This window comes from Schistocerca nitens, chromosome 7 (assembly GCF_023898315.1).
Source record: "Schistocerca nitens isolate TAMUIC-IGC-003100 chromosome 7, iqSchNite1.1, whole genome shotgun sequence".
In the NCBI taxonomy this organism is placed as follows: Eukaryota; Metazoa; Arthropoda; class Insecta; order Orthoptera; family Acrididae; genus Schistocerca; species Schistocerca nitens.
The window spans coordinates 288,840,501-288,852,968 of NC_064620.1; positions in this window are offsets into that span (position 1 = coordinate 288,840,501).

Here is a 12,468-nt window from a genome sequence, read left to right on the forward strand (position 1 = left end):
TACCTCAAAGTTTACACTAACAATACAGAATTATGTATAAATCCCTTCCAAAGCAAGATCATGTAATGGTATTCAAGTGGTAGTCTGCGCCTAGGTTATCGTGGTAGCGAACCTCCCCGATACAGTTCAACGAATGCACAAGAACAGTTCAGTAAAATGCGAGATGAAGCCATACATACAGGAATTTCTTAATGCAAACAGTTTACTCAGCGATAAGCAATGCGTACTTAGCAGGAGAAAAAATTACTCGGGAAGGTCCAGTTAACATTTGGCAGAAAATAATGATTTATACAATGTATTGTTAAGAACAATGGAAGGTTCGTTCGAACACGTTTAGATATCCGAAGGAACAGTCACTGTGGCGACTACAGCCGGTATGAAATACGTGAAATGTATTCCCAGTTACGAATACGAACAACCATCAGCTGTATAAGGGAATGAGCGAGCGAGGTGGCGCAGTGGCTAGCACACTGGACTCACATTCGGGAGGACGACGGTTCAATCCCGCGTCCGGCCATCCTGATTTAGGTTTTCCGTGATTTCCCTAAATCGCTCCAGGCAAATGCCGGGATGGTTCCTTTGAAAGGGCACGGCCGACTTCCTACCCTATTCCGATGAGACCGATGACCTCGCTGTCTGGTCTCCTCCCCCAAAAACCAACCAACCAACAACCTGTATAAGGGAATGATGACAGTGAAAACGTGTGCCGCAGTGTGACTCGAACCCGGTTGTCCAAAGAAACATTGGATCTTTCTTCTTAAAAACGCAGGCACTGCAGTATCGTATTTTTCCGCCGACAGCAGGCAGCGTCTTTCAATTAAAATGTCTTCCCCTGTACGTGAATTACATAATATTTGTACGGGCACAGGTTGTGACGCGTAAAGCGGAAAATCTGTGCTCGATTCCTCGTCCGCCACAAATTTGCGTTTTCGTCACTCCCTTATACACCTTATACAGGTGATGGCTGTTCGTATTTGCAGTTGTGAATACATTCAAGTAATTATTAGTCACAGACAAGAATAAAACTCTTTGGTAAATGTACACCACAAAAGACTAAGCTGTACTGCTGTTCAGGCACTGCATTTGTGAGCATTAAAAAGGAACTAATTAAACATAGAGAACAAAAACTAAATTTGCATCTATATCGACAGATGAACAATAGGCATGACTATTGTACCATCTTCTTGTCACAGTGCAAGCACCCAGCAATATGCTAGAAATAGTGATGCAACATCCGGAAACCATCTGAAGATGAACTTGAAAAGGCTCGAAAAACGCTTCATGGAATTATAAATAACTGTTCAAAAAAGTGATTTCTTGCAGTTTTATGTATTTACATTCAATTAACAGTCACGGGTTGTAAAATATCTGTAATGGATGAGGTTAATCAAAGACATTGTGTTGTATCATTTAAATTATTCAGATTCTTGAGTACATATATTTTTCTTTTTTGAACAATTCGCTCAATACATGTATCGTATGGGTACGTAAGTTAGCATGTAGCATTATTCCACTAGATAACTGATTTATTTTTTCTCGAATTAAAATACGAGTTTCAGTGTCATGATAGTTAAGATTGTAACATTTATATACTATCAAGTACTTACAAATCCCAAAAGTGTTGATAAGTTTCAGCATTAAAGTAATTTCGTAGTAAATTCTGATGCCCAGTTCCAGAGATACAGATTGTCACTAAGACAACGTAAATAATTTTCCTTAGGCACCACCTCTGGTTATTTGTTCCTCTAATCATGAATGTTTAATATAATCTTTAGATACATTTTAATTCGAAATATTCTCGCCAACTCAAGTATTCAGTTAATAGTAATATTTCAATGCTAGCCTTTTATGAAACAGGTTTAATGTTTAAGCCACAAGGTGCTAGTCTTTCAAAATGACCCTCTGTGGTTTAATTATTCTCAATTCACTTGTCTAGATCTAATCGCTGACTTGAGCAAAAATACACTACTTGTTGAACGTCAGAACTGTGACTTTGTTTTCCTTTTAAACTATTTCCTTTTCAAAATCAGTTATTGACAGCTTGTCGTGGGTAAATGATAATTCAGGTAATAATTTTTTTTTAACTAATGAAAGTTTATTTTCTTTCCTTTTAAATGTAAGTGCTTTACAATGATCGAACATCGATTATGAGTGAGTGATTGCTAAAAAACGAATAGCCTCACACTAAATGAGATCAAAAATACAAAAAAGAACCGGAATAAATCCCAGGTGCCACCACCACTTTATACCTTAACTTAAATTTCAAATTTTCAAAATATGACCGTCTTCAGGTGTTGGCCTTTCACATACCCACTAGCAGATCATAAATATGGAGTCACTCATCACTTTTACTACAGACATAATGGTAGCAGAATGAGAATTTCACTCTGCAGCGGAGTGTGCGCTGATATGAAACTTCCTGGCAGATTGAAACTGTGTGCCCGACCGAGACTCGAACTCCGGACCTTTGCCTTTCGCGGGAAGTGCTCTACCATCTGAGCTACCGAAGCACGACTCACGCCCGATCTCACAGCTTTACTTCTGCCAGTATCTCGTCTCCTACCTTCCAAACTTTACAGAAGCACTTGCCCGCGAAAGGCAAAGGTCCGGAGTTCGAGTCTCGGTCGGCCACACAGTTTTAATCTGCCAGGAAGTTTCATAATGGTAGCAGTTGGAATTTACGTTTTAAAATGGTTCAGGTAGGGTAATGTGGTCTCAATGGTTACGTAATTAACAATATGTACGGGGCAAAATAATCCAATTCACCACCGATCTGGATTTCCCTGTGATTGACTCGCCGATCCAGAAAAGCTTTGAGAAAAATGCTCGATAAGCAATTACTCCAGAAACACATCAACATTACTACACCGTAGTACAATTATTTACTGCAAAAAGTACAACCACTGCTGACACTCAACTTAAAAATGGCTCTGAGCCCTATGGGACTTAACTTCTGAGGTCATCAGTCCCCTAGAACTTACAACTACGTAAACCTAACTAACCTAAGGACATCACACACATCCATGCCCGAGGCAGGATTCGAACCTGCGACCGCAGCGGTCGCGCGGTTCCAGACAGTCGCGCCTAGAACCGCTTTTTTTTTTTTAATCTCATTTTGTTCCATATTGTTCGTTGAATTTGTTCGGGGCGAACGTCCGATGACACCCGTTCAGGTTCTTTGTTGATCCGTTGACTGAGTTTTTTTATTACAGAGGGTAGCTAACCCTCCGACCGAGCACGCTGAGCTACCGTGCCGGCGCTCGATCATTGTGGCCGCCTGACACTCAACTGCCTTATACTGTGTCTTTATCAGTATTCGCTAACCAACGGTAACACCCAAATCCAACGGCGCGTGCACTCACTAGTATCACATGCACCACAACAGGGACCACTTCAGACATAATTACTACAGCCAAAACTTTGGTGTCGTCGTAACTGAACGACTCACGAATTCTAGTATCAAATACTGACGCAGCGTACACGCCACACTTGACTAAGCCCGTAGCAACTTAAATTCATTTGACCATTCGTCAAATTTCACACAAAGTACGAGGAGCTCGACTTTGACAAAATTCAGAAAATAATTACACTCATCAGCCCTAGACCAGTTACTGCACTCTTCAAGCCTTGCATTTTAAACAAATCTCAGTCCAAGAAATCGCGGAAAATTCCTCACTGACGAAATAACCCATCCAATTTAGCGCCAGACAGTTATAGCTACGACACTTGCAAATGTGTCTCACCGACCCAAGCTCGCTATCTTCTCAGCTCCTCAATAGTGACTCACTGAAACCCACTTCAAGACCATAGTTGAATAATTAACTCAGACAAGTGGAGGGCGCTACCATTATTTGTTAACAATTGCAGTAGAGAATCTCGTGCCCGTCGGTTGCGCTTCTAGCGGTCAGCTCGCCCAGCCTCTGCTGTCGGCCAACGATGCACGGATGATCTTTGCCGTCTCTGTAGGGATACTTGCATCTGGATACAGTTCGGATTTTTGTATGATATATGCATCAACGTATGACTGTAACAACGAAAAGATAAATATCACATCCTATCCCTTGACTGATCTTACTTCATGGCTGCTGTTAGAATAGGTTCAAACAGTTAGATTATACCCATAAAAATAATTTTGATCCGTTACACCCGCCACTAGGAAGGCAAACAATTTCATTCCTTTCAGAGTCACTCTGTTGGCTGCAGGGAGCACGAGTGCGTCTCTGCGGAGTGGTTGCCTCCTTGCTCCATATGTTTGTACCGACCTTTTCGGCTGTGAGCCTGTGTGAATTTTTTTATTAAAGGGTACAAACAGATGGCGCACCGGTAGCTATGCCACAAGGCTACCTGTTGGTGGACGACACTGAAACCATCATCAGTACGTCTACTACTATCCCACAGGTAACACATACGGTCATCGGATCGAAAACGACATCGTCTTTCCAGGTGTAAACCCGTCGTTAAGCGGTCGAAAATTATGATGTTATATTGCGGCTTACTCTTATTAGTATTCAGGTGGCTTCATATGGTGCACGAGACTGCGTGTTTTCATTAACGGTGATCACATTTCACACCGATAATAAGAAATAAGGATTTCATGAGGTCCTATGTATGTTATAATGACTCGGTATTGTCGGTTAGTGGATTCCAACTGGTAGGTTTGAACTGGGTTTCTTCCTTCACACTTGTTTCCATCTGACCTACGTATACGTGAGTAGAACGCCTCACCACTTGAACCGGTGTATGTAGAGTTGTGCCATGTTTTTGATGTCAATGATTGTGAAGAGGTTTGACGAAAGCTGGGACGCTACATGTAATGTAACTTAGTTATAACAGATGGTTTGTGTGACCAATATGTACCGTGCTCAACGATCCCATCTGGCCGAAGAAACACATCACTGTAATTTATCAATTATGCAGTACATTCTTCCACCGTCTGCCAATCGAAATATGTGCAGCTCCCTCTCTTTGTCGTCATGAAAACTTGTTCCCACGTCAGGGCTCAAATGGGGTACCTCCAGACTGAGTGTTGCTGCACTAGTGTACCCAAGTGGTCTTGGATATGGAGACAGGTAGTTCTTGTAACTGAAGCAGTCAAAATGGATGATTTCTATAAATACAGTATATCACTAAATATAGTCATACTAATAATTTCCAAGGGGCTTTGCCTGCGTGCGCTTTCCACATGTACAGTATGTTACACACATCTCGTCCTCCCCATCTCTCCATCCATCTCTTCCTCCATTCCATCTTTCTGTGCATCTCACCCTCCAACCTCTCTCTATTAGCATCCTCCTTCCACCTATCTGTGTTTATGTCCTCTTTCTTCATCCATCTCATCCTTCTCCTCTACATGACCATCTCATCCTCACCCATCTCTGCCCATATCCTCCTACCAACCCCACTCTCTGTGTCCAACTCCTTCACCTTCGCTCTGTTCCTCCTTCCCTTCTCCATCCCCTCCAGCTCCCTAACCTTCCCCAATTCTGTCCATCTCACCCTGTCCCCAGCCATGCCCATCGACATGTGTAGCCCCTCCAAAACAGGTCGATAAAGCAGATCAATACTACTCCAACAAAACACATCTCTCAGACGGGACAGTCAATTTGTCAGGAGCTGGAAAAGCGTTACTTCCTCCTGACATGCAGGCCTCCCTGTAAAGCAGGCAGGTAGCCTAGGCAGTGACTGACAGAAGCACAATATGGCCCAATCTCTGCTCCCATTGGAGCTAGAAGGTTATAAGCCCACAGTGATGATATTTGTGTTTTCTGTTTGCAAGTCAAGTTTCGTTGAAATTAGCCCAGGGATATTGGAGGAGACACCCTTTAAACACACATTTTGTATTGTTATCTTGTTCGGATTTAAGAAACCGAAAAAAAGTTTGGCGGCACCATCTCCGGTGGGCCATTTGAATCTGAGCACACAATGGCTGGATTGACTAACTCAAGTGCTAATTGACTCACGAATGGCGCAACATACTGCATGTGTTTCTTAAAAATTATTTCCCAGCACAGCGTTCCTTCCAAGAGCCTTACAAGGTTTTCAGACTGTTTCTGACTACCCTATATTTTGAGGTGAATTCGTTAGTATTCGGCAACCTGAGAGTCTTTATGTAGTTATCAATATACAAATTAACAGGGAATCTATGACAAAACATGGTATGTTCCACTTAGATAAAGAATTATAGCAGAAAAAAAGTCGTTCTGAGTTCTCTGAAACAAAACGATGTTCGTACAGTGCAGGCCTTCACTAATTTTATTTACTTACTTGATGAATTTTGTTCTATTGGCATTGACCTGTGGTCTGAACCTAACATTTCATCTCCAGATGCTAGAAACATCACCAGAGGCCTTAAAGACACCAGTGTTTCCATGCGAAAAGTTGGCCACTGGACCACAGACAATGGCCTAATACCCATAAAATAAAACTCTGTAGCCTGTTGCATGAATCTGATAATTTTACTTTTGAAATACTCGTATTTAATAAAACGCAAACTGGTAATATTTCACAGGTTACGATTAAATTACATTTTATTTATATTTGAGTTTCAGAAGGAATTATACAAAAAAATTTTGGCAGCTTACCTTAATGTTTGCTCCATTCAAAACATAAAAAAATGCACTAAATAAAATGTAACTATTTCACTGCATGAACCTGACAAACCATAATACCTTTTTACCATCCATCATCTTCATCATACCATGAATTTGTTGACTAACTTTCAATCCGAGAGTGTTCTCGTAGTTGTTGTTGCTGCCACTATTGTGTTTGTTGATCTGTCCCCTTTCTACCCTTTTCATTGCGTAGTTTAAGCACTTTGCTCCTGATTCCAGCATAAAATTTCAGTGTTCTTCAGGCATAAATTAGCAGAGATTCCTCAGTTCCTTCAGTTTACCTGCATTTAATGTTAGGCGGTACTGGCGGAAAGTTATAAGGCATATTCTGTGTATCGTACTTTTCTTTTCAATGCTTATTTCTTTATATTGTTCCATTTCTTGATTGTCTGAATGTGCAATGCAGTATTTTTCTGGTAAGCATTGTGTAACCATCATACTTGTAGTCTTTTTTTAGTCTCGCAGTGTTGTTATCAGTGTCTTTCTTTCTAAATATTAGATAGTTCTTAATATTTTCAGCTGACACAAGGTTTTACTGGAACATCCGCTTCGTATGTAAAGGCTGTTTATTCTTATATGTTTCTACCAATTTGTACCAACCTTCTGGTGTGTAGAGGTTGTTTCCATAAGAGAGTGCAGAAATTTAATAGAACGTAACGGATACTGAACTTAACAATTTGAGGTAGGGGACCTGAGATCGGAGAACTCAGCTTAAGGAGATAACAGGAATAAAATCAGATTACTGTATACTTTTTTATTTACATTAGTTACAGTTACCTGAAAGTCGATCATTGACACAGTGAACGTACCATGTGTACTGTATCTTACAAAATGTGCTGAAACTGATGGCCATAAAGCTCAATGCAAGCACATCAGCAAACAAGATTCTGACGTATCCTGACAAATATCCCTGGCGTGTTTCGACTCACATCACACGCAGCTACAATTCTGGCAATTCCTTGTTCCTTGCAAGAAATAAAGAATATATATGTAAATAAACAGTACAGTACATTTGGACTTGTACGCATGTTAGTTGTAAATATGGTGGTAAACAATAGAGCCAGACAAAGCGGTCGACAGTTTACTTCTTTCTCCTTATGCTGGCTTCTCCCACCGCAGCTCCCCTATTTCAAATTGTTCAGTGGAGCATTCTCTATATCCTGTTACATTTTTGCACGCTCTTACGGAAACATCATGTATACAGCAGGGATTCTTCTGTTCTGTAACACTCAGGTCAGGGTTACTACAAGAATGTTTCCACAGGTAGTCTACAGGAAATTTATGTTCCCTGTATAAAATAATTTCCATACATGAACATCATAGCGCCAAAAGGATATAAAATTCACATTTTTGTTTCGGCTTCCACGTGAGCCTCATTAAGTGTTTGGCTTTTGTTGACCTTTCTAGTCGTTTGAGGTATGCATATAAACGTGATAGTAGTTTCTCTGGTGCCCACCCAGTAATATCCTCTGACCACATATGCATGCGGGATTCTCCTTTAGAGTTGTTGACTTCAAAATGTTTTGTCCGTAACTGCCTGGAATAAAATTTGACACTGATATATATGTATGTGAAGTTGGTGGTAAGCTTTCCAGCATATTAGATGCTATTGTGGGAAATTGTCGCTTCCATCAGCGTTCCCAAAATCATTTTTCATTTGTGTTTGGGCTTTTTCAGCTTACCGAAGGAGGAACTCTTTGTCTCTCAGGACGATCCTTTCCTGTTTGTGATTTAGTATTTCTTAGAGCTATTTCTAGCAAGTCACACTGTTTACACGTGTCTAAACTGGGTTTGTAAAAATATAAATTAATTCTGTTCTGAAAATGTGTGTGAAGAAAGTGAATGTTGTTGGTTTTTGTGCATTACTAGTTAAACACTCCATATACAAGTCATAAGCTTTTTTACAGGGAGTGCTGGAGACAGATATTTTCTGTAACGATTAGTCTCCTTGTGTAATAATTGCTGTACTTTGAAAATCTGTTAATGAAAGACTTCTATCTGTATTTATAATTATCTCAGTATTAAATTTCGTACGTACATTCTACCAACCCTATATTTAATGGTTTGCTTCAGTTCATTGTCAGAATCTAGTCATTCAAATTACTAAAGGTTTCAGCACAGCAGTCATTATTATCACCTACAAACAATAACTGAATATGATGAAATTGTTAACAAGTTATTCATATGTTTACCCAGTTAACGATATATTTCATTATTTTAACTCCAAGGTACATTATCTGAGTTATTAGATTCAACCCAAATTGAAAAGACAAGCTATCTTGCATCGAAATTCTTGTTCTTTTGTTCACCCTTTCCCTAAAGGTTATAAGATTCTTGCACCAGAGAATGCTTACAATCACTAGTGGCCTCTGTGGGATGAGAATGGAAACAGATATAAACTCCATTATTTTGCAAATGGTAACAGATGGCATTTGCAGTCATTCAATTGTATTAACCCATCTTTTTTTTTAATATGAATTATCTAGTCCACTCACCAGGCCACAGAATTCATCAAACACACAAGAAGATGGGCTGCGAAAACGCTTTTTATCAACAATTTTGCTACCGTTGAAAGACTCAAGCGTACTAAAAGAAGACGGTATTTTTCCACATAGCTCACATTTACTGTGGCCGTCTATCTGGCAAACCAGTAAGAGCAGTACATTATGTAAAGTAGAACGTACTGAAGCAAATCATATGAATAAAATGCTATTTTAATTGTTGTAGCACCTTGTTCTAGGTAAACAGTCGATAGTTGTATTGTGGAACGAAGAAGATGTCTAAATACAATATATCTTGGTTGTTGTTTCCTACAGAAGTTATATGACCAGTTTAGCGTAAGTCATGAACTATATTGTCGATGGCGTTAGAGACTCTAATGTCGCCGATCTTTAGACACAAATCCATTACGGAGAAACGAAACAGCTTTTCTCAGCATTTCTTCGATTATGTATAAATACACTTCTTAGGCTGTCGATGATCTGTACGGCCGTAAGTATCCGTTTGTGGAGCGCCGTCTGTGGATACACCATGTCGCATCTGACAAACAACATTTCCTGACGAGCGTACGACCAGAGTGGTTTCGGGTTTTGCCTACATATCGAATGACTCACAATGGCCTCGGTGGTCGCGACGCTCTGCGTAAGTCGCGGAGAAACAAAAGACAACAGGATTACGGAGCTGGTCGCTGCGGCGGTTAAATAATGAGCTGTGTGCTCCCCGGGGGCCGGAGAGGATGCGACCCGTCATTACCGCGACGCTGCATAATGCACAGCGGGCAAATCAGTAGCCGCGCGCGCCATCTGCCGCCTCCCACGGCCGGCCTGCATTATACAGGAGGCACGTCCTCATGCGCGGGGGCGGAGGCGGAGAGGTGGGGGCGGCGACCGCAGGACACGGAACAGGTGGAGGCAGAGGACGGCTTTGAGCATCCGTCGCGAGGACGCCGACGTATACGTTTAGCGAACGGTGCTAAAAATCGGGAACCTGTCATAATTCTTTAACATATTTATATACAGAGAACCACTTGTATGAATATCAAGAGCTCAGATGGAAACCCAGTTCTAAGCAAAGAAGGGAAAGCAGAAAGGTGGAGGGAGTATATAGAGGGCCTATACAAGGGCAATGTACTTGAGGACATTATGGAAATGGAAGAGGATGTAGATGAAGATGAAATGGGAGATACGATACTGCGTGAAGAGTTTGACAGAGCACTGAAAGACTTGAGTCGAAACAAAGCCCCGGGAGTAGACAACATTCCATTAGAACTACTGACAGCCTTGGGAGAGCCAGTCCTGACAAAACTCTACCATCTGGTGAGCAAGATGTATGAGACAGGCGAAATACCCTCAGACTTCAAGAAGAATATAATAATTCCAATCCCAAAGAAAGCAGGTGCTGACAGATGTGAAAATTACCGAACAATCAGTTTAATAAGTCACGGATGCAAAGTACTAATGCGTATTCTCTACAGACGAATGGAAAAACTGGTAGAAGCTGACCTCGGGGAAGATCAGTTTGGATTCCGTAGAAATATTGGAACACGTGAGGCAATACTGACCCTACGACTTATCTTAGAAGCTAGATTAAGGAAAGGCAAACCTACGTTTCTAGCATTTGTAGACTTGGAGAAAGCTTTTGACAATGTTGACTGGAATAATCTCTTTCAAATTCTGAATGTGGCAGGGGTAAAATACAGGGAGCGAAAGGCTATTTACAATTTGTACAGAAACCAGATGGCAGTTATAAGAGTCGAGGGGCACGAAAGGGAAGCAGTGGTTGGGAAGGGAGTGAGATAGGGTTGTAGCCTCTCCCCGATGTTATTCAATCTGTATATTGAGCAAGCAGTGAAGGAAACAAAAGAAAAATTCGGAGTAGGTATTAAAATCCATGGAGAAGTAATAAAAACTTTGAGGTTCGCCGATGACATTGTAATTGTGTCAGAGACAGAAAAGGACTTGGAAGATCAGTTGAACGGAATGGATAGTGTCTTGAAAGGAGGATATAAGATGAACATCAACAAAAGCAAAACGAGGATAATGGAATGTAGTCGAATTAAGTCGGGTGATGCTGAGGGAATTAGATTAGGAAATGAGACACTTAAAGTAGTAAAGGAGTTTTGCTATTTGGGGAGCAAAATAACTGATTATGGTCGAAGTAGAGAGGATATAAAATATAGACTGGCAATGGGAAAGAATGTGTTTCTGAAGAAGAGAAATTTGTTAACATCGAGTTTATATTTAAGTGTCAGGAAGTCGTTTCTGAAAGTATTTGTATGGAGTGTAGCCATGTATGGAAGTGAAACATGGAGGATAAATAGTTTAGACAAGAAGATAATAGAAGCTTTCGAAATGTGGTGCTACAGAAGAATGCTGAAGATTAGATGGGTAGATCATATAACTAATGAGGAGGTATTGAATAGGATTGGGGAGAAGAGAAATTTGTGGCACAACTTAACTAGAAGAAGGGATCGGTTAGTAGGACATGTTCTGAGGCATCAAGGGATCACCAGTTTAGTATTGGAGGGCAGCGTGGAGGGTAAAAATCGTAGAGGGAGACCAAGAGATGAATACACTAAACAGATTCAGAAGGATGTAGGTTGCAGTAGGTACTGGGAGATGAAGAAGCTTGTACAAGGTAGAGTAGTATGGAGAGCTGCATCAAACCAGTCTCAGGACTGAAGACCACAACAACAACAACCGTATTCGTTACTGATTTTATGCTTAACGTGTAGAGTAATTTTACCGAGCCCAGGTTAACATGGTATTTTATTTTAAACTAGCTGAGAAACCCGGCGTTGCCCCGGTTCTTCTAGTCGTCCATCTCTTCCATTGTCTTTCTGTCCTTCATCTCACTTTCTCTGTCTGTCTCCTCTTGCCTCCTCTTTATCTCCTCCTTTCCCGTCTGTCTATTCACCTTTTCCTCCTCTTTATTTATCCATCTTTCCTCCCCACGTCTCTACCCATCTCCCCACCCCTATCTCTGTCCATCATCTTCACTCCTACCTCTCACTGTCTATCTCGACCACCACCCCTCTCTGCCCCATTCCTTCACTTCCCTACTCTCTATCAGTCTCGTCCTGCCCCTCTTTCTGTCAATCTGCTACTCCCACATCTAACTGCATCCCCTCCCCCTCTGGTGGGAAGCTACTCACCCTGCAGCCAGCCATGTAGGTTTCGGCCACAACCCATTTAGGAGAAATAGAGAATGAGCGACCCATCAGGTCAAGGCTGAAGGAAACGTATTCCTGCAAAACCCGACCCTGTCGTAGACAACAGCCAAAGGACACAAGCACAGCCAGGAAATGAGACGTTGAAAGCATACTACGTTCTGATTGTCATTAGGCACAACATTCTTC